This window comes from Mustela erminea, chromosome 19, assembly GCF_009829155.1.
Source record: "Mustela erminea isolate mMusErm1 chromosome 19, mMusErm1.Pri, whole genome shotgun sequence".
Lineage (NCBI taxonomy): Eukaryota > Metazoa > Chordata > Mammalia > Carnivora > Mustelidae > Mustela > Mustela erminea.
In genome coordinates, this window is record NC_045632.1 from 22,674,589 (window position 1) to 22,699,082 (window position 24,494).

At 49.9% G+C, this 24,494-nt stretch overlaps 1 protein-coding gene across 8 annotated transcripts in view; it reads right to left on the bottom strand.

Moving 5' to 3' along the window:
- Nucleotides 1-24,494, bottom strand: part of ZNF536 (zinc finger protein 536) — a 422,501-nt gene that overhangs the window by 348,080 nt on the left and 49,927 nt on the right. For 5 of the 8 annotated variants that reach the window (XM_032325334.1, XM_032325329.1, XM_032325335.1 and 2 more), the window contains exon 2: nucleotides 22,361-22,430. The exons of 2 other annotated variants lie outside the window; for them this stretch is intronic. The gene's annotated coding sequence lies outside the window, so the exon portion shown is untranslated. Of the gene's footprint in view, nucleotides 1-17,474; nucleotides 17,633-22,360; nucleotides 22,431-24,494 lie in introns of all 8 variants that reach the window. One more of the 8 variants, XM_032325330.1, reaches the window with a different exon arrangement.

Sequence of the window (24,494 nt, forward strand, 5' to 3'; positions counted from 1 at the left end):
TTACCCTTTATTTACCCACGCTAACAGAGAAAAGCCGAACACCTCTCTCTCTGGAAGGCAGCAGGTGGAAACCCAGATTCTGCTCCCGGTTCTAACAGTAGCCTCCAAAGGTGAGAGAAGGCACCTCCCTCGAGACGTGTTTTGTAACTTCTCCGGACGCTGCCATCCATCAGCCAGGGCCCGTGTTAATACAGGCCTTCACATAATGAACGGTATACTTTGCAGATTTCTGTTTCCAGAAAAGAATGATTTAATATCATAAAATAAAGCTTCAGACCTCCATGCCAATTACTGTGTTTAAGTCATCGAAAGCCACCCAGGAAGGTTAGGGGAGCATGCCAGTGTTAAAGGAATGTGTAACCCATCTGCAAAGAGAGGCCAAGTTATGCTGCTTTCTGGGTAAGAAGAGCAACTCGCTAAAAGCTTCAACATAGTGAGAAGAAAATGTCAGACGCCACAACCTCATTGCATTGGCAATAAACACGAGCCAATAACTAAATCATTGTCGCCGGTTCTACTTGTGGGTCAGGCTGAGAAATACTGAAACACATAATCAAGTTCTTACTGTATTTTAATAGAAAAACGAAAACCGTAGAGATCAGAGCCTATGCACCAGTCCTAAAAGTCAGAAAACGGAAGGAACGGCTAAGAAGAAGGGCTCCCAGGTGAGTGATTAAGGTCTCGGTGGAACGGGCATGGTGGGAACAGAAGGGACGAACGCTCACCATCCTGACGAACCTCCTGTTAGTCCTCTCCTGGGGGTCTGCTCTGAGAGCCTCAGACAGAACTTTCCAATGAGGAAACAATTAAAATCTAAAACCCTGAAAAACATCCTTCTGATAAGACCCATGCACCTGAGGGAGCAGAGTGGTTTTAATTATTTATTTTTATTTTTTTATTTTTATTTTTTTGCAGGTCCTCTGGCTCTGGGAACAGTGCCCACCTAATCACAACAGCCCAACATGACAGCCTCACTCCACTCAGCAGTGGCTAGTTTGGGGGCTCAACGAAAAAAGAAAAAGAAAAAAAAAAAAAAAGAATGGCAATACTTCACAGATCAATCAAAAAAAAAAAAAAGGTAAAGTATTTAAATTATTTTAACATCAAGTGTTTTTCAAAGCTATAAATATATGTGAGGGAACTAATTGTAAACTTCTCTCAGAAACCCAAATCCAAATTCATGTTGCCATGTGAATTCGATGATAATAAATTACATCCTTCCAAGTAAAGCATCCGCTGTAATAAAACACCCACCCCCAGAGAACTCAGAAGCCCTGATCCCAGCTAAAAGGATTCATGCCTTTAGAATTCTGGGCATATATATTATTTTTCTGTCGGTTCTCTCAACTTCTCTCAATTACTGATGTTCTCTACGTAATGAATTTTCTGGGGGTTGATGTGTGATTATGGCTATATTTTTGTCTATATGTTTTGTGGTTCTTGTACTTAAGCTCTTTGCTCACAAATCCTTTATTAAAAGTACTAAATTGTAAAAAGCACATTCATATTTCATTCAGTGTTCCACACAGAAATGTGAGTTTTTGCAGCAAACACAGCTGCATAGAGAAAGTTGCCATAAAATAGCACACTAGACTAGAGATCTCTGCACTTTGAACATTTCAGCTCAGAAGTAACTTTACTGAAACTAGGCTTTCCAGAACACCTCCATCTTCTCCCTAACACGAACTCCTAACAACCTTCTCCATTTTACAGATCAAAATAACAGATTAAAAAGCCACTATGGGGGTGCCTTGGTGGCTCAGTGGGTTAAGCCTCTGCCTTCAGCTCAGGTCATGATCCCAGGGTCCTAGGATCGAGTCCCGCATCGGGCTCTCTGCTCAGCAGGGAGTCTGCTTCTCCCTCTCCCTCTGCTGCTCTCCCGTTTGTGCTCACACACATGCTCTCTCTCTCTCTAATAAGTAAATAAGATCTTAAAAATATATATATAAAAAAATAAAAATGCACTATGGATCTTGTGCACTTGTAGGCAAAAGCCAAAACCAAACCCAGAGATGTTTCAAGCTTGGGACACCCTACTCTGAGACCCTGCATAGCTTCATTTGTTCTATCAAATTATTACAGGTAAGTGCCCGACAAGCCCAAGACATGCATATCAATTTTGACACTCGTAGGTCCTTAGACCTTAACTTGAAGTGAGTAAGCAGAGGACGGTGCAGTAGGATGGCCCTGGTGTGAAGACAGGACAGCAGAAAGACAAGAAAGGAGTCCCCATCTGTCCCAAGAATTCCAAGATATTGATTCAAAACAAGAGAGGAGAGAAAGGCAAAACTGAAATCTGACCAATGCAAATGAGCATCTCTTCACAAAAATGTCTCTCCAGGGAACGCACACACTGGCCTGGCCAGCTAGCAAGCCACTGACCTTTTGGGAGGGAAAAAAAAAGGAATGTAGAATTAAAACTGCCAATAAGGCAAAACAATTACTCAACACAGAGATTTCATGAGCAAATGAATAAATGGGTGAATGATGTGAAAACTTGTCAGTCGTAGTCAGCATTATAAATGAATCTGATATTAAAATTTGGAAGGGAAGAAGCCGACGTGACCCTCTGCCAAATCAAATCAACACGCACGTTAAGAAGACTGTTCTGTGTCCGGGCTGGGCTCCACACTGCGGTGGACAAAGCCAGGGGAGGGCACCCGAGGGCATCAACCTCTGCCCGATCACACACGGGGCACTCGGGGGCAGCTCTCAGCACCCCGGTGGGTGCTGGGAGGAGCAGAGAGAACACCAGGGCAGCTGCTCTGCGATGGAAGGGGTTGAGGCCCACGGGGTCCCTTAAGGGTTTGAGACTAAGGTCCCCGGGCAGCCAGAGCTGGTGCCCCCATATGAGGACCCACCTGCCCAGATTCTCACTGTCAACGCACAGCTGCACTGGCCAAGCCCTTAATCGACCAACGACAGAGGACTCTCCACCCTCCCCATACAAAGGGGGGAGCCGAGGCGGCCCAGCCTGGGCCCTCTGGGGTACCAGCTCCCCTCCAGGCAGAGTCTCCACTCCTGACATGTGTCGCTCCCCAGCCCCCGCCAGCTCTAGCTCCTTTCAGGTCTCCTCCACCGCCCTGACAGGAGTGGGGAGCTCATTACCATCCACCCCATCTTGGGAAGCCAACACCCAGAAGGAAGGCCCTAGAACAGATGAGAAACTAGTTCCCGGCCACCGGCCTCCGAGGCCTCCGGTCTCCCCACTCTTCTCTGGGTACTTTCTTGGCTCTTATTCAAAATGCTGCAGAGCTTCACATGAACAAGGCTGTCGGGGACAGAGATGTCTGTTTGCCTCCAGTAGCTGCCCAGCCCAGGTAAGGGACAACTGAGAAGCACCCCCAGAGGCCATGGAGCCCTCCTCTGACAGAGGCCTCTTTGGCAATGGGCAGGCAGATAGAAACCTGCCTTTGGTCCTACGAGTCCTCTCCAGCCCACCAGGAATACTCGGGCCAGTCTGTTGTCTGTCAGTCTCCTCACACCGGGGAGGAAGACCCCAGACTCAGGCAAATAACCCACCGGGTCAGCTGCTCTGTGGGAGCCTCTCTCTTCATGGCAACCGAGGCCCTCTCACCCACCGCTTTCACACCAGTCCTAGTGGAGCAAAGCTCTGCTCAGCGACCTCACCTGGTCACCTCACCTGTCAGCCCCAGCTGTCTCAAGGAACTCGCTCGTCCCACCCCCTTGGCAGGGGACAGGCAGCGGAAGGCCCTGAGAGCCTACCAAGCCAGGCTCCCCTGGGCTTAATCAGCAAAGTGAGGGGGGCAGGTTACATATCTGGTCCCAGCTCCGACAAATTCCCTGGGCTTCAGTTTTCCCATCTGGAGAATGGGTTCGTGACTTCCACTTCCTCCTTTCAGGGGCTTCTGGAAGGCTCCATGAAGAAAGCCTAAGTGACCCAGTTTTGAAAAGCATCTGTCAATTCTGCAGACCGCCTCCAGGGTCTCAAGCTGTGTTTCCTAAGAAGAGGCCCTAAGATAAATCTGTAAGAACAGGGGTGTGTGGGGGAGGTGATCTTGGGTAGTGCGGGTCCTGGGTCAGTGGGGAAGTGGCAAAGGAACGAAGCCAATACCAATACAAAGCAGGTAAGGAGGGCACTAGACGGACGGCACCTGAGCCCCAGTCCCACCGAGCTGCTCCAAGACCCCGGGCAAGACCAGGTTGTCCCCACCAAGGCAGGGAGAGGCTGGGTGTCTCCCTGCCAGCTCCCAGCCCAGCACCGACAGAGGGCTGCCGCAGGGGCAGGAACTCGGCGCACTTCAGACCGTCCACACTCGCGTGGTGAGAGGAGCCCCGGGCAGAGTCCAGCTGCTTGCCTTTGGCAGAGGTGGTGGGGGACCGTGTGGGCAGTAGGGCACACCGATGTCAAAAACAATGGGAAACACACTCTGTTTTCACAGACAACCCCTCAGTTGTCAGCCTTCCAGAGCAACTGTGAACCCAGCTGATGGTAGAACTGGAGTGAGAAACACCTCTGGGGACTGTCATGGGGCACGCATCCCTTCAGCCAGCCAGAGCCCCCAACCCGCAGCCCGGGACTCATCCCTTTGCCACACAGGACCTGTCGGGACACAGATGCACTAGCCACTGAGCTCCCTGGTGGGGGACAAACGGCGCGACCAGGACCGGGTCTCACCCTCCAGGAGCTTGGGATCAGGTCTGGGAGATGAAACAGGCACAGTGACAGTGAGGACACGAGGGGCAGGCCCTTCCCCATTCCAGGAGATGTGAGACACCTGTTAGGCTCTAGAAAACATTTCTCCACCTGGACCTCCTGGATGTTAAATAAATAAATAAATAAATAAATAAATAAATAAATCACACATAACTAAAGCACCTGAAAGCAAAATGCTTGCAGGCAAAAACCTCAAGTGTCGATATAATCCAATGAGTCAGAACCACTGATTCTTTGAGCATCCCGGTTTATGGAAGTTTTCCTACCTATTCCAGCTTCCAACACCTGGAAAATTATGTAAAAATCTCAAGTAAAACAGAGAGTATTTTATAGTCTAGTGGGAGAAAGGGCATAAACTTACAACAGCACCAAGAGTGAAGTCATCACCCGTCCTTCCTTTGCCAGAGCTGGTGAGCTGTGTCTAGGGCATCTGGACATAGTGAGTGTCCCCTACGCGTAGTGGTGGGGGAGGGGGGCAGGCAAGACAGGGCAGGGCAGCTCAGTCCTGCCCTTGGGGTCCCAGAGTGGCAACGTAAAGACTAGCCTCGGGCACAGCAATCTCACAGGAGAGTGTGGGGACATGGCAGAGGGACACTCTCCAGCCTGAGCCATTGGGAGTTTTGCCTGGAGGATGATGGGTTAACCTTCTGGACAGAGGGCACAGCAAAGGGATCCCTGCAGAAGGTGGAGATGCCTAGAGTATGAGAAGACTGGCTCCCAGGGGTCAGCAGCCTGTGGCTCTTGGGCTGCAGACTCGTCCTCAGCTCTCTAGAACTGAAGACTCCAAAAGAGAACAATTTCCCTCGAGATATCCCCCCGGACTGAGTTCTAGAGCTGGGCTATCCTCAGAGGCTGTATGGACACAGACACCCCACTTCCCCCACCTGAGTCCCCACCTCTGCAGACCTCCCTGGTCTTTGTGCAAATCTACTAGTAGAGGGGACTGAGCGCCAGAGACAGAAACCCTGGGTCCACTCCCCAGGGCCCACCTGCGGCAGAGTTAGAACTGGAACCCCTCTGGTTCTAGCATTCCCTACATGGCTGTGGGCCTAAGTCCTCCTGCCTACAGGACACACGGAGCCTTTGACCTCCCAGAGACCTGCAGAACATCAGTGCAGCCTGTCTGGAGACTTCTGAAGAAACCGAGCCCACCTCCTAACCCTGGTGACACATCCATCCTGTTTAAGAATGACCTGTTCCTTCTCACCCCCCAACCTGCTTCATAGTGGTAGAGAAAATACTCTGTGTCAACAGTTATCAGAAGAAATGATTAGTATACTGTGCTCAAACATGCTCTACATCGTGACTGAGCCATCTCCATGGAAGAATCTCGGGTTCTGGTACCTTGACAGCCGCTCTGCGGAGCCCCTGCCCACCCCTCCCCCCGCAGCCAGCAGCAGTGGGGCTGGATGTGCCGAGCGCAATGGCACCTGGCAGGGACCTGTCTGCACCCAGCCTGGTAATTCCCATATTCCCCCAGCTTTTTTTTTCCAGCATCATACATTATATTTAAGTCTCTCCAGCAATACAAATTTCAATTTGGCCAAGCTCTTTAATATTAATAGTTGTCAATCCAAATGCAGAGTGCATAATAAAAAATTTAATCGAAACGAATAGCTCACATATTTCTCTCCCTCCTAAATATAGTTACCAATTAGACAAAAGATTTGGTTATATAACTTTGTAGAATTAAGGCCACCTACTAAAGACCACCAGTTAGGGCAGAGAAAGCCAAAATGCCGGATTCCATCCTGTTAATTACTTTTAAAGATAAAACACAGCCAAGTCCTCAGCTCCTTTATTCGCTGGGCACAAGCAGTGGCTATCGGATCCACCAGCATGCCATCCAGGGGTTTGCTTAGAGCTAAATTATGATCCGAAAGTTATCAATAATGATAAAACCATCATTTCGATAACACTTTACAACCGACCAGGCCCAACCAACAGACTTGCTCAGGTTGGGGGAAGGCAGTGTTAGCAGCACCACTGCCCCATTGCACAGAGGGGATAACTGAGGCTCAGAGCGGGTCAGTGAGCTTCAATGAGCCACAGTCAGCGTGCTCCTGGAATCCTGTGCTCTGACCCCAGGCATGGTGCTCACCCTAGATCCTACCTCCTCGGACATGAAAGCAGCCACAGAGGTTAATCCCGTAGAGCATGAGAACCAGGTGTTGCTGCCTACTTCCCTCTATCTGCTGAGACCCTGCACATCACCACTGGACGGGGAGCCCTGAGCCCCAAAGCCCATCAAAACATCACAGCCAGAATGCACCCTCAAGTAGGGCAGGGATGAAGACAGACTTCAGCATGTGACCCACTGGGGCCCTGATGGGGGGAGTCCCAGTGCCAGGGTTCCACAGGTGGGGGGACCCCCTGAGAGTCCCACATCTCAGAGAATCAATGAGCAGAAAGGGACCCTGCCTCTCCCATGAAATCCGCCCCCCTGGTTTTGCAGTAGCAGAAACAGTCCTGGAGAGATGAAGAGATTTGAGCAAGGTCACAGAACTGGTTAGTGGCAGACCTGGGACCAGAACCTTACATGCACGCTCCCGCTTGTGCACTGGAGCGTGGAGGAGCTCAGAGCACTGGACGCAGCCCGGCCAGGCTCCCCTATTTCGGAGCCAGCCGCCAGGCACTAGGGGCAGTCTCTCAGTGCAGATGCCTCCAGGCCTCTTCCGTGAGCAGCTCTGGGCTCGGCCCTGAGCTCCATCAAGCAGGAAGTTTAAATGAAATGGCTCCCAAGTTCCTTAAATGGTTTAATAAAACATATACTGTCTGCAATGTGCAGTTTATAGTGGGAAACTATTGCCCCTCAGTTGGGAAAAATGACCTCCAGTCGGTAATATTACTTTCAGCTTCATGATTCTGGTCCGCTGTTGGCCATTCCCTCAACCCGCCGGGCAATTCTTTTCCATAACAAGGCGGACTGCAGCCACCATGCGTCCCACTGCCGGAGGTGGCGGAGGTGGCGGGAGGGGCCTCCTCATTGCCCCCTCTGTGAGGGGATGAGATACACAGCAGGCCCATGACAGGGACACATCCAGAGGACAGGAACACAGCTTGGAGGGCAAAGATGCCAGAAAATAAGTGGAGAGCATTCAAAGAGATTTGAGGAACCAGAAAGCAGCACGGCCCCCAAGCTCCTGCCTGCGCGTGTGCCTACTCAATGCCACTCAGATCCTGGAGGGACAGAGGAGGGGTGGGGTGCTGCTGAACTCTGCACATGTGCAGCGTAAGACTTAGAAAACGCAGGGGGCGGGGGCAAGGAAGGGGCGGGGGCAAGGAAGGGGGCGGGGGCAAGGAAGGGGCGGGGGCAAGGAAGGGGGCGGGGGCAAGGAAGGGGGCGGGATGTAATGTGAATTTCTAAACCTCTACGACATTAATAACGCTTCTAATCACAAATGCCATTTCCGATATTTGGTGCTGAAAGGTTTTTTGGTCTCGTCTAAAAAAGTACTGGAATTTGACTGCCAGAAACTGATGACCTTTTATCCTAAAATGTGTGTTGAGATGGCTTGTTGAGCTCATTAGTATTATATGGTGAATTAGATTAGACATTTTATGATTTTTCAAAAAAGGCTTTTTTGATATAAAAAAGCAGCAATTTCCTTTTTTGACATTTTTCATTTTTAAGGTAATAAAAATGGCACCTGTGTACCATGGCATAATGGATTAATTAAGGAATATTATGTTTATCCTAACTCTTAGCCGACTTATACATCTCCATAAGTCACTCATAAAAATTAATGCATTATCTTATACCATGGGATGATAGACCTATTTTTACCAAACCTGCTTAGAATACATTGTTCTAAATTGGATTATTCTGAGAAATTGTGAATACCATATTCTGGTACCATCAGTCCAAAATTATATTGTTATTTTAAAATGTTTTATTGTTATATATAAAACCAAAACCTTCTTCCTACTGTGGCTTTGAATCGACAGGCTTTTCTGGCTCTTAGAAGATCAAGCTGCTCCCTCCACCCACACTCCCAAGCAGGCTATTCTATATCTTCTCTCATTCACAATGGATTTGTTGTTTAAAAAACACATGCGCTGCATCAAAGAATCACTGGACGATATTTTTTGGCTATTTCTTTGTGTCTTGGTGGTAGATGTGAATATAAAAGAATATTCATGCAAGATTCATAAAGGCCCCAGATTTCTAAATCAACAGATGAAAAATCCCTAAAAATAATAATGTCCAGATGTTGCTTATTTAAATGAGCTGTTGTCATTTAATGTTGCCAATCACAAAAGTGATAGAATTTGTGAGTTTCAAGGTATTCATAACTTACAGAGGATTATAATTTTTTGTCAAGGGAGCATCCAGGGCGATTAAAATCAGCAATTTCAATAAATAGAAATGATTCTCTCACGGAGGTCACCTTCAAAACTTTGGCCTCACACCACAAAGCCCACAGTCTCTTTTCCAGGCTCCCTTCGGGGGAAACCGTGAGTTGCCAGGCCGAAAATGCAGATTTGTTTTTAATGTGCTAGAACTTCAGGATTGGAGGGACTCTGAGGAATCAATCATACGGATCTCGTTTCTCTTTTTATTGGTGAGAAAATCGAGATCCAGGAGCTCAAAATGTTTGACCCAAAGTCCCTCAGCTAAGAAGGAAGAAAGAATCTCCCAGCATCTAGTCATCCAAGATCCAGGCTGGTGCCCTGCCCACCTGCTCAAAGTTAGATTCAACAGCCCTGTGATCCCAGGGCACTGCCTTGTCGAAGATCCTGTGAGACGCAGAGACCTTCAGGCCTCTTTCCAGACCAGCACACCTCCAGGTCTGGGCCTGGGAACCTTGCAGTTGAAGCAGGTCCTGCCAGTAATTCCTAAACCACCACCACAATATATTCCCTGGCCCCGTGCTTCCCAGATTTCAAAAGAATGTCTTTCGAGGAGTGCCTGGGTGGCTCAGTGGGGTTAAAGCCTTTGCTTTTGGTTCAGGTCGTGATCCCAGGGTCCTGGGATCGGGCCCCGCATCAAGCTTTCTGCTCAGCAGGGAGCCTGCTTCCCTTCCTCTCTATCTGCCTGCCTCTCTGCCTACCTGTGATCTCTGTCAAATAAGTAAATAAATAAATGTGCCTTTGGAGTGAGACAGGATGACTCGGTCTTCCATGGTCATCAAGGTCCCCACTCTAGAGCTACCAGCACCAGGAAACTCTCAACCAAAGGGGGGGGCAGGAGAATCCGCGTCTGAGAGACCGAAGGGTGGGTGGTTGACAGAGCCTGGCCTGATACCAGTGAGACCTCCATCATGGGCATGAAGCCCCCCCACTCTATGTTCTGGGTCAGGCCCAGCCCTCGGCACCACAGGTGCTTTGCCCTGTGTGATCGAGCAAAGGAAGAACACTGTCTTTCTGCAAGCGAGTGACAAGAGGGGGTGACCCCCAGGGGGACACCCTGGGCGTGCCTCCTCTGATCCAGAGGTAAGCTAGGGGCTCGGGTTGACTCAGAGTATGTGGTGATGCCTCTTTGGTTCCTAATGGGTGTCCACACTGTGGGAAGCATGGACATGAGGGAAGGGAAGCAGTGGAATGGCTGGTGAGCAGGACATTGATGTGAAAAACTCAACTCAACTCAACTCAACTCCTAACGGGCATTTTCCTGAGGCCAGTAGGCTCCTGCATTCTAACCCCCTAAGCTGCCTGGACAGTACGTCCATATTCTAACAAAGAATATACCAGACTGTTGGGGTAGCCTGAGAAAGGACCCCCTAGGGGAGTTTCACACCCCACAGGGCCACTCCTTCCCCTGAGCTGTTACCCACTCTGCAGGTCCCAAGATAATAGCCAAGTATCACATCCCTCGGCTATGGCCCGGTGCTCCCCGGCAGAGACGGGAGTGGCGAGGGGTCCCTGTGTCCCCAGCGTCTCTGGCAGGGAAGGCTTCCTCTCCTCTCTCACAAGATGCAGCCCCGTCCCAGAACAAGTCGGCCATCTGAACTGAACAACCTTTTGAAAGCTCAGTCATAAAACTGTCAAAGGTTCAAAAAGGAAGTGGCTTGGGGTCAAACACATTCTATTAAGAAAATGGCTTCTGTAGAAATTCCATTGAGCGGGATGTAAACTTTCCCGTGCGTGCCTTTGCCCAGCTTGCTAGCAGAGGAAATAATGGCCACCAGGAGACGTCAGTAAGCAGGTGCCCAGTCCCAGAAGAGTCTGCAAACCGGCCTTCCCTTGGAACCCCCCTGAACACAGAACACCGACAAGGGAAGATGCTCGGGCTTTAGGTTGCGCTGGGCTCCAGGGCGTCTTGGAACGGGCCGTGGGGAGGGTGTCGCTGTCTGAAGCATGGAGGAGGCAGTGCAGTTCTGGCCACTGGGGTGACTTCCTTGGCGGGGGGATCTCGCAGGGCCTCTCAAATGCCTCACCTGTCCCTGCTGCCAACCTCCAGCTCCAAAGCAGGAGGTTCACACCCAGGGAACCCAGCGCAGGTGCGCCAACAAGAGGAGGGCTAAAGGGTCCTGCAGGGTCCCCAGGGCCTGGAGGCCATGGGGAAGACAGCGTACCTCCCTTCCCCCCAACTCTGCCCCAAGCACACAAGGTGACCTGGGAGCAGAACCAGCTCCAATGGGACATCTCGCAAGCACCCGCTGTGCGGGTCGCCTCCCTGGCTCCGGGGAGTGCGGGGTAAGACAGCACATGGAGGGCGGGCCCACACAACCCTCCGCGGTGAGAAGCAGCAGCCACGGCGGCTAGATGCGGACCCCAGAGACTTCCACCCACCGGCCCTTTTCCTGGCTGGCTCCCAGACTCTCCTCCCAGACATTTCTGCACAGATCAGGGCTGAAGGAAGAGGGCCTCCCCCGAGAGGAAGCTCCCTGGCCAGTGTCCCCAGGAGGCCTGGGCCACTGGGACAGTGACCGAGAAGGACAGCCCTGGTGACTTTGGGGACTCTGAGCTCTGTCACCTGGCCCATCGGGGCAGCGAGCACTTAGCCCTGCTCTGCTCTCTTCCCAAAACATCAATAGGCCCAAGTCTTGGCTGCCACGCTCCGCTGGCCTTCCCGACGGCGACGCTCGCGTCCCTACACAGGCTTCGTCGACCACTTGGGACACACACAGCATGAGATCACGACAGTCCTTATTTCATGGGATCCTTACAAGACTTAAATGAGATCATGCATCTACAAGGCGAACAGTGCCTGGCACTCGGGAACAGTCAACAGGCAGGCCCAGCTGCCCATAGAAGACTTCACCCCGCACTGAGGCTGAATCTCCCCAGGCCTCCCCACAGGTAGGAGTAGTTAGAGGCCAGAAGACATGCTGGAAAAACTGACTGCAGGACAGGACAGGCTGAGGGCCAAAGAGGGCCACTCCTGGCAGCAAAGAGGACCACGGAACCTGCCTGGTTTTCCTCTCAGTTGCAGAAGCAATCGTCACCATCCCATGATTACAAGTCTTGCCTTTACCTCGGAGATTTACAAACATGTTTCTTCTGCCCAGAAATATTGTGCAAGGGAAAGCTGGACAAGGAAGCTTTTTGCGTGGAGCAGATGGGCCTGGCCCCAGACGGAGCGGACGGGGGGGGTCCCTGAGCCATCAGCCCCACACATTCAGGGTCTGTGTACCCACTAGGGGCTGACTTGAGGACATTACACCGAGGGTTTGCACAGTTCAGCCCCTGGAACAGCAGCAGTGACGTCACCTCGAACTTGTTAGAAATTCATGTTCTCGGACCCCACCTCAGACCTTCCATCAGAAAGTGTGGATTTCTGTTTCCATAAGCCCTCCACGTGCCGGTGACGCCTGCCAGGTGAAGATCCCCTGGGCTCTCCAAGGTGGCAGTTCACCCCGATTGTAAGGCTGATTGGATTGCTCCGGGGTGGGGTCCAGACTTGGATGGGTCGCCGACGCCCCCCAGGGGCTCCGAATCTCCAGGGCAGAGAAACACCATGTAGCCCCTGGCAGCCCACAGTGCTGCTCCTGGAGGGCAGCAGCCACATGGCCCAGGACACCATCGAGTCTGTGGATCTCTGTTCCCCAAACCTAGAGTCGGAGCCCACACGTTAACCATGATCCCAGCACTGTGTTGTGTATTTCCGACACCTGGTCTAGGTGGTTCTGCGTAAGACCTGGAAAGAACCACGGACACTGTGTGGTTCAAACTTTTCACACCCACCCTGCCCCACCACCACCAGGTGGGAACCTGAGGCTTCACAGGGCACCCTCCCTACCGCAGCTGCTGAAGGATCTGAAAAGCCTCCTCGCACCCAGGCTGGCCCTCCTCGCCATGCCCGCACAGCTCCCAGCCAAGAGTGCTTGCCTCCGCCTTCCCTTGGAACCTTCTCTCAGCCTTCAGTCTATGGCCTCTGAGGAGGCGGGGGTGTGCAGGGCAAGGACGGTGCCCCACAGAGGGCAGCAGTGGCTCCCCCAGGCCTTCTGCAAACTCCCAGCTTGCCTTCCAGGGAGCGTGCTGCTCGTGAAGACTTCCACGGCTCTCGGTACGGGAGGCTGGATCGTATTGGGGATGTTACATGTCTAGCAACTCACATCTGGGGGCCTAGCGAGGAGAAACAGAAACCTGGGGGTGATCCGAGCATGCACCAGACTTGGGTTTTTACTGTCAATAATTTCTTCAGCTCTATTTTGTTAAGGGACAGAAACTCGACAGTTAAGCCCCGCTCATTGATAAGAGCATCATTCTGTGTTATGAGCTGCTTTTAGACATGAAACAATCCACACACATGAATATGAGGAAGACTGGAGTATCTTCTTGGAATATGCCATGAAGAAAATAAAAAAAATGTCTTTGGGGTAGGGAAAATTCAACACATCTACTTCTCTACCATTGGCCCCTGCAAACACACACACACACACACACACACACACACACACACACACACACCCCACTCCATCTCTGCAATGTTCTCTTTCCTCTGGGCTGCATGTTCCTCAGTCCTGGGGTGCGGCCCTTTCCCACCAGGGCTTAGCACGGGGACTCAGGTGCCGAGTTCAGCTGCTAGTCAAGAGAATGACCAAGAGATCAGGCGAGTCAGAGCCAGAAGAGGCAGGACACCTAAGGTCACATGTGTTTGTGGACCATCCTACTGGGCTCTGGGCAGCCAGACACCATGACCAGACCCAAACTTAATCTTTAAGCAGGGAAAAAAAAAAATCATAGATATCGCCATTTCCAAAGCCCAATATCATTCTACTTGCCCACTTACTCTCAGGCACAAAGCCATTTCCAGACCAATTCATTCCTTCGACGTTTCCTAAGCACCTAGTAGGTGCAGGCCCTTTGCATCAGGCACCATGACACATTTGTAACCACAAAACCCCAAGTCCAAAGTCACTGCTCTCCTTCTCCCAGTATGCTAACATGCCGATCACATTATCATCCTACAACCCCGATTATCATACTTTCCTTTGTGCAAAATGAGTTGCGCCAGAAAGCTGTAAGGGTAGGAGCCCAGCTCTGCTGGGCTGAAGCCACGGCCAAGAGTTCATGGAAAATGCTGCTGTGTTTCATACTGCAAAAGCACGAAGCCTTCTGTTGAAATACAGTAGTGACAGGGAGGAAATGTCATGCATTCCCAAACAGAGCAGGAGAACCACATTGCTGTGCCGGGGACAGACCCAAGGCCAACCATTCCCTAGAGCCCTCCAATATCCCCAAAGCTTGGACTGACAGAGTATTTCCATAACGCACACAAATATGTAAGATCAATGGAGACTTTGCTCTCCAACGGAGAAAGAACAGATCACTATTCAAGCTTGGTGCACTGCGTGGAGAAAGGCGAGAATGTTCCAGGTACCAAGTGTGCCCATCCTGGGGGACAGAGAGGGATGCAAGCAGGGGAGGAGGCAGGGAGCGACACCTACATGATCCCTCAGTAGCAACAGCTGACCTCTGAGCCCGAGACATAAAGGGGATGCCGAGACAGTCCCTGGGAAATGGGACAGCAGATCCCTCCACATCGAGAGGAAAAGATCTGGGGCCGGTCCAAGATCTCTATGCTAGGATTCATGCCACAAAGCATGTGATCTCAACAGTGAAGGGGAAATAATCAATCAACACGTTCTCCTGTCTACCCTGGCTTTCTTTCCTCTGGGTTAAGAAAATAATTCACTTTTTTAATGCAAGAAGAAGTTATCGATTTCTCTCTAATCCCGAGGAAACGCTGCGTGTGTAGACATGCCGGCATCCCAGAGCCATGTCCTGCTTCAGCAAGGTTGAAAGTCTATCCTGCCACGGGGCACAGGGCACACATCTTTGCATTCAAATATAAGAAACCAAGGAAAGCCCATCTCCTCCACACCCCCTCGTGTCCTTGTTTCCTCCCTAAATTTGCCACTTCTCCCAATGACAACACCACATTTTAATATATATATATTTTTCCAACCAGGACCTGACCTTTGACTTACAAAAACCCTAGCAAGTGATCCCCAAACAGAGTACGTTCCCAATGATCACATTTATGGCGATGGTGACAAGTGTGTGACATAGGGGTCACGGGGACAAGCACGCACCTCCTGGTTTGGCCGTGTTCGGCTGCGGCACTGGAGCAAGTTAGCTACGTTTGGTGAGCCTCAGTTTCTTTGTCTGCAGAGTAGGCTGCTCGGGGGATTAAGCCAGATGAGGGCTCGCAAGATCTTAGCCCAGTGCAGGGCTGGCCAACGTGTTCCATAAAGGGCCAGGTGAGAAATATTGTAGGCTTGGCAGGTCACACAGCCCATCAGTCCCGCAAGGAAGCAGCCACAGGTCATCCATAAATGAATGGGGGGGGGGGGCCTGGCTCTGTTGAAAATCTTCTGTATGAACACTGAAGTCTGATTTTCATCTACCTTTCATGTGTCACGGGACCTTGTTTCTCTTTTGATTTTTTTCAATCAACTTAGAAATGTAGAAGCCATTCTTAGCTCAGATGCTTACAAAAACAGGCAGAACCACAAGAACCTACCAGCTCACACCCAAACAGGAGGGCGGCCCTCAACAATTCAGAAAATAAGCATTGGGAAGGATGTGGAGACACTGAAATCCTCGTGCACTGGGAAGGTGAAATGGTACAGCAGCTACGGAGATGCTTAAAAAAAAAAATTACAGATAAAACTACCATATGATTTGGCAATCCCACTTTTGGGTATGTAGCCCAAAAACTTGAAAGCAGTGTCTTGAAGAAATATTTGTATGTCCACGTTTATAGCAGCATTACCCACAATAGCCAAGACAAGGAAACAACCCAAGTGTTCATTGATGGATGGGTAAACAATATGTGGTATGTACACACACACACACACACACACACACACACACACACAGAGATGCACACACACACACTCAGAAACCCTTGTACACACATAGACACACACACATACACACACACAGTACAATATTATTCAGCCTTAAAAAGAAAAGAAATCCTGGGGCGTTGGAGTGGCTCAGTCAGTCAAGCATCTGTTTTTAGCTCAGGTCATGATCTCGGGGTCCTGGGATCGAGCCCCACATCAGGTTCCTTGCTCAGTAGGGAACCTGCTTCTCCCTGTGCCTCTGTCTGCTGCTCTGCCTACTTGTGCCCTCTCTTTGTATCAAATAAATAAATAAGAGCTTAAAAATTATTGGGAAAAAAAAAAGGAAATCCTGTCACTTGCCACATTGTGGATGAACCTTGAGGACATTATGTTAAGCAAAGTAAGTCGGTCACAAAAGAACAAGTACCCTATGATTCTACCTCTACAAGATACCTAGAATAGTCAAATTTACAGAGACAGAAAGTAGAGCAGTAGTTTCCAAGGGTTGGAGGGAGAGTTATAGGGACTTATTGTTGGGGGGGTACATAGTTTGCTTGGGACAACGAAAAAGCTCTGAGGATGGACGGTGGGGAGGTTTGCACAACAGTGTGAATGAACTCAATGCCACAGATCTGGACACTTGAAAAATGTTAAAATGTTTAATAGAAAGAGAAATAGTAAGTGTTACGTATATTTCATTACAATTCGTAGAAGTTTTCTTACATGTTAAAATAGGCAGCATGCCAGGTATGACCCACGGGCCATAGTTCACCAACCCCAGGCCTAGGGCATAAAAGTAAGGCAGTAAGCATCACCCCAAAAAAGAAAATGAAGGGAAGGAATCCAAGGTTGTATGTGAAAAGAGGACTCAGAGGCAAGTGAAGGACTTTCTAAGAATATTCCTTCAAGTCTACCAAGCACCTGCCCCGGCCCCGTCATCACCTGGGCAGAGACAACAAAAATAGAGGCACCCCCAGGCTCTATAGCCCCACGCTTCCATCTGGCACCGGCACCGACTGTCTAAGGGAAGCGCACATGTGCATACGTGCGAGCACGCCCTAAGATGCACCGGGAACACCCCGTGGGCCGGGATGGGGAGGCGAGGCCACACGGGCCCCCGTGGGGCTCACACAAGGAGACACACCCTCCCTGGCGTGGTCAGTGATCTTGTCAGGGACGGAAAAGTTCAATGACTACAAGGGTGAGTTTAATTATATGTTGTCGCTGACGAGCAGTGGTTCCAACGGTACAATTACACATGTATTTATCAGCAAGATCCTTGCATACATAATGGACCGAAAGCAAAACGTTAAATTTCAGTGGTCACCGAAAATATAAAATGGGGCCGTGATGCGAAGCGGGCTGGCTCTCAAGGGGTGGGAGAGGGAAGCCACGGCGCTCCCCTGCCTTCCAGGATCCAGCTGTTCCCACCCACCACGACCACGTGGCAGCCATCCCAGGAATGCGCTCCCCGAACACCAAGTAAATCCCAAAGCCCAGTGGCGTGTCAACATTGCTCCCTGACAAAGGGGACGCTGACTCTGGAAACTCACCACCTTTCAGAAGCTCTGTGAACTGGCTAACCACCGCGGGCCCCAGGGGTGCTGGCGAGACCGCATGCCGGGCAGCACCGGGGAGGGGGTTCCTCGCTCTGGTATGAGTCTGAGGGGGAAAGGCTCATTATCTGAAAATGGCCTATACTTTCCTTAAGCTGGAATAAATAGAGAGAGAGGGGGAACGTTGACTAAGCAGAGAAAATGCGAATGAACAGCACCAACACGTGTACAACAAACACTTACTTGGAGCCAGACGTCGTTTTAAGTACATTTCATAGATTAGTTGTATCATCTGCTATGTTGTCATGATTGTCATTCCCAGTTTACAGATGACAAAAATGAGGCACAAGACTAAGTCCCTTGATACACGGGGGAGCCAGGGTTCTAACCAGGAGACCTGAGGTTCCAGAGTCCATATCTTTGCTATAGGCTGCTGGGTCTAGGGGTCATTTGTCTCTCTTCCTGTTGTATGGCTTTTACACGAGTGAGGCTGTGATGTTTGTTGTGCAGGAAATTACAAGTCAAGCGGGTGATGACTTTTACCCTCATCACTGGGAATACGTTTCCAGCAGATAATGTCTGCTGTGCCAGGCCTTGGGAGCCCCACCACCCGGCCTCAGTCTGTCTCCTCACGATGGCTGACCCCACATGGCCAGGCACTGCCCAGTCCCACAGAGATCAGGCATGGAGACTCTGCAGAGGACACATGAGAGCGTCTAGAAGAACAGGAAATATAAATTAGAGTCTTGTCCAGGACACAGACAGCTAGTCATCTGGACAGAAAGTCTGAGCCTCATAAACTCCTTGTCCATGTACCACATTGAAAGGGGTCACCTTCTCCTGCTCTGCCTCCAGGTGTTCAGTCTCAGTCTTCTCTGTATGTGTCCTTGTGGACATCTAAAGATGTTTATACAACAAGGCACCCATGTGGTTTCGGCTTACAGAGATTGCCTGGCACAGTCCTAAACATATTTTTCTATTTTAAAAACTGGATTAAAAAGAAGAATAAGAAGGTCTTTGTACAACTGACCATTTAGATGTAAAAAAAAAAAAATTGTTTAAGAGGGCAAGGGGTGAAGAGATGGTAAAAAGTGGGATTTCATTTGGACTGCTAGGCTTACTATTCTAAGATCTGATTCAGGTTTGAGATAGAACTCTATCCATTTCCCCAGCCACTTACCCAACAATCCATCCACCCATCCACCCATCCAACCGTTTTTCCAACCGCCCATCCCTCCATCCATCTATCAATCCACCCATCTTATCAACCCATCTATCCATCCATCCATCCATCCCTCCCTCCAACCATCTATCAACCCATCTATCCATCCATCCATCCATCCAACCATCCATCCATCCATCCATCCATCCATCCCTCCCTCCAACCATCTATCAACCCATCTATCCATCCATCCATCCATCCAACCATCTATCCATCCATCCATCCATCCATCCCTCCAACCATCTATCAACCCATCTATCCATCCATCCATCCATCCAACCATCTATCCATCCATCCATCCCTCCGACCATCTATCAACCCATCTATCCAACCATCCATCCATCCATCCATCCCTCCAAACATCTATCCATCCATCCATCCATCCATCCATCCATCCATCCCTCCAACCATCTATCCACCCATCTATCCATCCATCCATCCATCCCTCCAACCATCTATCCATCCATCCATTCATCCATCCATCCATCCCTCCAACCATCTATCAACCCATCTATCCATCCATCCATCCATCCATCCCTCCAACCATCTATCCATCCATCCATCCCTCCATCCATCCATCCATCCCTCCAACCATCTATCAACCCATCTATCAACCCATCCATCCATCCATCCATCCCTCCAACCAACTGTCAACCCATCTATCCATCCATCCATCCCTCCATTCATCTATCAATCCACTCATCCATCCACCCACCAATCCATCCTGCCAGTCATCAGTATTACTGAGAACCTACTATGTACCAGAGACCATTTCAGGAACATGGAAAGCCAACACTGAAGAACATACACAAGGCCCCACTCTTACCCGGTTTATGCTGCAGTGAGAGAGACAGACCAGAAACCAGTAAAGTAGGGGTGGGTCACCAAAATGCTTCCTACACCAAACATCACAAGGTATTTAAAATCCTCCTAAAACAAAGGTAAATCAGAGCCATTTCCTCATTTGTTGTTATCATCAAGAATCTGTTGCAAACAAGAGTGTCTTCTATGGAAATGCTAACCGTACAAAAATGTATTCCAATGTGGCAGAAATCATTTGAGGGCAAATACTACAAGCAATATTTTTATGACAAAAGCTTTATTTTTCGCCTGCTCTTCCTTGATTTAAATATATACATGTATGTGGGTGCACACGTATCAAGATTCAAGTATTTCAATATAAATTTTGTATTCAAAATACTTTTCCTGATTTCAGTTGATTGCATATTTCGAGCCAATGTTGCAGCAGTAATTTTTGTTCTGAATCAAAAGCAAGGATCTCTCTCACTCTCTCTCTCCTGTGCTCAACAACCTCTCCTTCCCCCCCTACCCTCTAGTTCTAAGAAGCCCAAATATTCAAAATCTTTCAGAGCTGAGTGGAATCAAGGGCAAAACCTGTTCCTCCCCATGCATTTTCCCACTGAAGCTTTTGGGGGCTGCGGGGCCAAAGCGCTGGTGAAAGCCACGTCACAAAGGCATCAGAATAGAAGGACAAACCTTCCCATTTCGATTTGAGTGTGTAATTGTTTGAATACATCTCGCCTGCACTCCAATAATGTCATCCTTGGTTGACACAGATTTTAAGGCCCTTTGAAAAGGTGGAATGTTATCAATCACGGTCGTGATTATAATGGGATTTAAGTGGAAGAAGCTAAGATTCAGACCCTTGCTGGGGCCAGGCTCTGGGACAGAGGAGGGAGGAGAAAGAAGGAAGAAGCCTGGGTTTCTGCCAGGAAAAGGATGCAGTGTGTAACCCTCATCCCCACATCTTCCCTGCCAAAACCAAAGATGTCCCAAAGAAGGACCCCAAAGCTCAATGGGAGCTCCAGCTGGAGAGAGATCCCCTCACCCCCCAAACCCATCTTCTTGTGTTCCTATCACATCGGACCCGTGGATGATTGTGGCCCCCAGGGGATGGCTGGTCATTTCAGGAGATATTTTTGGTGGTCTCAGCTTCGGGGAGCTGGGTATACAGTTGGGATCTGAGTGGAAGAAGGCCAAGGACACTGCTGAACGTCTGACCGTGCACAGGAGGACCCCCGTAGCGAAGTTACCCGGCGCAATGTCAGTGCCGAGGCCAAACAACCCGGCCTCAGATCCAGAGAGGCTGAGCTGGAGATGGAGGCTGGAGGCAACCCCAGAAAAAAAAAAAAACAAAAAAAAACAGCTTGAAGCTGCTTCCACGGGCTCTGTTACCCTCTTATTCACCAGCAGACCAAAGCAGGCGACAGGAGAGAAGAGAAAACAGGAGAGGAAGAAAGGACTCTTCGAGTCAAATTACTTTTTTGCCTTTTGATCTAAAACACACCTTCCTTATTACGTGTCAGAAGAGACTGGAAACCCAGCAATTTCTTTCCTTCAAGGCAAAACAACCCAGGATCGGCCGGTGGCGGGTCTCTGAGACTGTCCTACCTCTCCCTGACAAATCACAACACGACTTACAGATGTCACATTCACCCACCGAACCCAATCACATGCCCGGATTACCAAGGCAGAGAATTGTGAATTTCATTAAATATGTTAAAGGGGAAAAAATCAGCTTTGAAAAATAGTAATCCTGTCTTTCAACAAAAATATTATAGGAAGCTATGAATTTGGTAGATCCGAATAGGATGTTGGTACATGTTTTACTAAGGTAATATAATGGCACGCTATTATTAGATCACATTAATCATTACTGTGCCAACGGCGCTGACAGCCCCACTGAAAAGGATTGAAAGGCCTGGTAATGGATATAAATTACCCATTGTGTGATAAAAGGATTTTTACTAAGAAGGTAAGAATAAAACAGCAAATTTCTAATATAACTGTTGTGTAAAAACCAAAATAAAAGTAATCCATGGTCAGTAATATCCACAAAATCAGAAGTAAGCACTTTCTCAACAAGATAAAGTCACAATAAAAAAAAAAAAGATATATTCAGTACAACGTAAAATTAATTTCTGAGTGCATAATTCCGCTATCAATTTCCGAGGTTGTGTAGTGACCTCTGAGGCCCATGGTCAGGGGGAGGTGGGCTTGGCTAATGAGATCTGAGGCTGAGTTTACAGAGATAGATCTCGGGGAGCTCGGATGAGGAGGCTGCGGGCATCAGACACAGGCACCTGCCCCTTCGTTTGTGCTGTAAGTTTTTAGCAGCTTTGAGGCCAGGAAAACCCTCCATCACTGAGTCTGGGATCTTGAGTTTGAGATGACAAACATGAAGCTGCTCTGGGACAAGTTTCCTCTGAGACGAGGCCAGGCCACGGAGCCACCCCGTGGGTGATGGGGCGATGGGCCACAGGTGGTGCCACAGCCTCACCAGCTCCTGTTCCACCTGCCAGCTGGTGGACAGCCACTCGTAGGGATGTCACACAGAGAGAAAGAAGTCACCCTTAGGGGGCTTTGCCCCTTCTGGGACCCTGTGCTGAGACTTCCGGAACATGTCTTGACACCATACATTCAGCCCACCTAGAAGCCCTGGGAGCCGCACTCCATCCCAGGGACCCTTGAATCCAGAAGCTTCTCCACAACCCATCTCAGTCCAGGCTGGGGGAGAAGGAAGCATCTGGGAGAACTCTCACCCAGCGCAGGGGGCTCCAGCCCAGCAAGGGCAGCCTGGACAGCCCACACACTCACAGACAGACACCACTTCAACGAACTACAGAACGATGTTCCTTACCAGGCAAGTCTTAAAGCAACGGAGCTCCCTCCTGGCTGAAGGGTATTCTTAAAGCCGTGGTGGGCCGGAACTGCAAAAATAGGACGTGTTAGCAAGTCTCCGTGTTGGACATATCGACGTCAACAAGACAGGTAAACAGCATTCGTCCAAGGTAACCATTTGCCGGGCTAGTTGAGAGTCTAACAATATTTAATAGCCCCACTGCCCCAATTCATTGAGCAATTTAAAAATGGGAACTATGTGACCCTTGCCGCAATAAACCCAATTTGCTCAGCTCCTTTTAATGGGAAATTGCCACCTGCAAAAAGAGAAGGGGGCGGGGCATCTAACCATTTCTTGTCCAGATGGGACAGAAGAAGCAAGCAAATAAGCAAATAAAGGCTGGCTTGCTCTCTCCTCTCTCTCTCTCTCTCTCCCTTTTAAATTCTAAAGGTTGAGAACTGAGGGGTTCTTTTTCTCTCTGATTTAAGGAGCTCCCTTCAGGAGACCACAATTCCACCCAAATTTCAATGGACCACAGGTGATCCTGTGTTCCAAACAGGCACTCCATGCCCAAGGCGGCATTCACTGTGTCCGAACCAGAACCAGTCACTGACCCAGGCTCTGGGGCTTTGTGTAGCATCTGTCCCCACTCCCGTACCAAGATCCAGAAAAGGACCAGTTAGGCATTCAACTTTCTCCTGTCTCATTACTGAAGAAAGCCTCGCAAGAGGAGCTCCTCCACTATGACACGCTCGGACAGGATGGGGGGCCTGGTGGGGATGCCAAGATGCCTGCCCACAGGGGCCAAGCCAAGCCTCAGCCTGCGATCTCCAGTCCACTCCCTGGGTCCAGCCTCTCCCAGTCCAGTGCAATTCGGAATCCAATCATAGAAGGATGTTACAGGACGGCAAAAGTTCCTTCTTGAGAAGTTACATTTGGCTGACGCCGAAGTTGTACATTCGGGCATCACAGAAGCGGAATTCCAGTAGGGACTCAGGGGCGTGTCTATGAATGGGAAACCAGAAGACACACTCGGGGAACCCGTGGTGGCAGCCCTAGCCCACGATGACAAAATCTGCACATGAAGCCACGGGCATCCCACAGTCCATCCAACTCCAACACGGATTTCTGGCAACCAAAAAGGTGTTGGCTGACTGAGTGTGGAAAGAATGTCCTCAAAGTGTCACAGGGACACTGCTGTCTATAAACTAATTTCTACCTGCCTACCTCGAGACACAAAGCGGAAGTGGACAGACACCTCAACCATCTACAACAAGGTAAGAGATCACAAGTTTCTCTCACCCCCTCCTTGCCTCTCCTCAGACAGATTAGCTTCTGCAATTTGTTTTTTTTTCTGTATCATTCAAAGTTAAAATCGAGAGAGACAGAGAGAAACAAATGCTTGACGCTGTGCTTTCTCTGGTCTGTCCCAGGGATGGGCACAGCGGGTCCCAGCACCCAAAGGGCTCTGTGAAGACTTACTTGCTTTGCTCACAAGACAATTTTTAGGGAGGGGATTGCGAGAGGCGGGGTGGGGGGGAGACTCAGCCTTATGGTTTGCAAAATTCTAGGACCATTCTCCAGGGGCTGTTCACATAAGATGTTTTCTGGATGCCAGGAATGGGAAGGACACAGGAGACTTCACCTGGGGTGTCCCACATCCACTTGACCCCAGGCTTCCCACCATTGATCACATGCTGGCCATCTGCCTTTGGGGGCCGTGATGGGAGCTCCTATGCCCTGAAACAGTCGTGGCCCCTGTGCAAGCTCCGCGGCTGCACGGGGAGCTGAGCCCTTGGGAGGGCTCTCCCGAATGATGGGCGGGGTGGGGGGGGCGGTGTCCAAAGGTGGCTGGCCTGCCTCGGCCAGGCCAGGTGAGCCCCACAAGCTTCCTGCTGAGATAGCGGCAGAGCCCTTGCTCAGAGGCCATACTGGAATCTCAAGAAAGAAAATTGACTTAGTGCCACTGGGATCTTTCTGAACCATCTAGAGGTGACACCCACTGTCCCATGTCATTATGGCCACCGCAGGCGGGCAAAGGGGAGCACACCAGACCACTGATGCTCTCGATGTGGGGTGGGGAGGAAGGAAAACCCCAGCCCAGTAAGTCTGTCTCACTCAGTGAAAGAAAGAGCAGTCTTGGTGCAAGTAG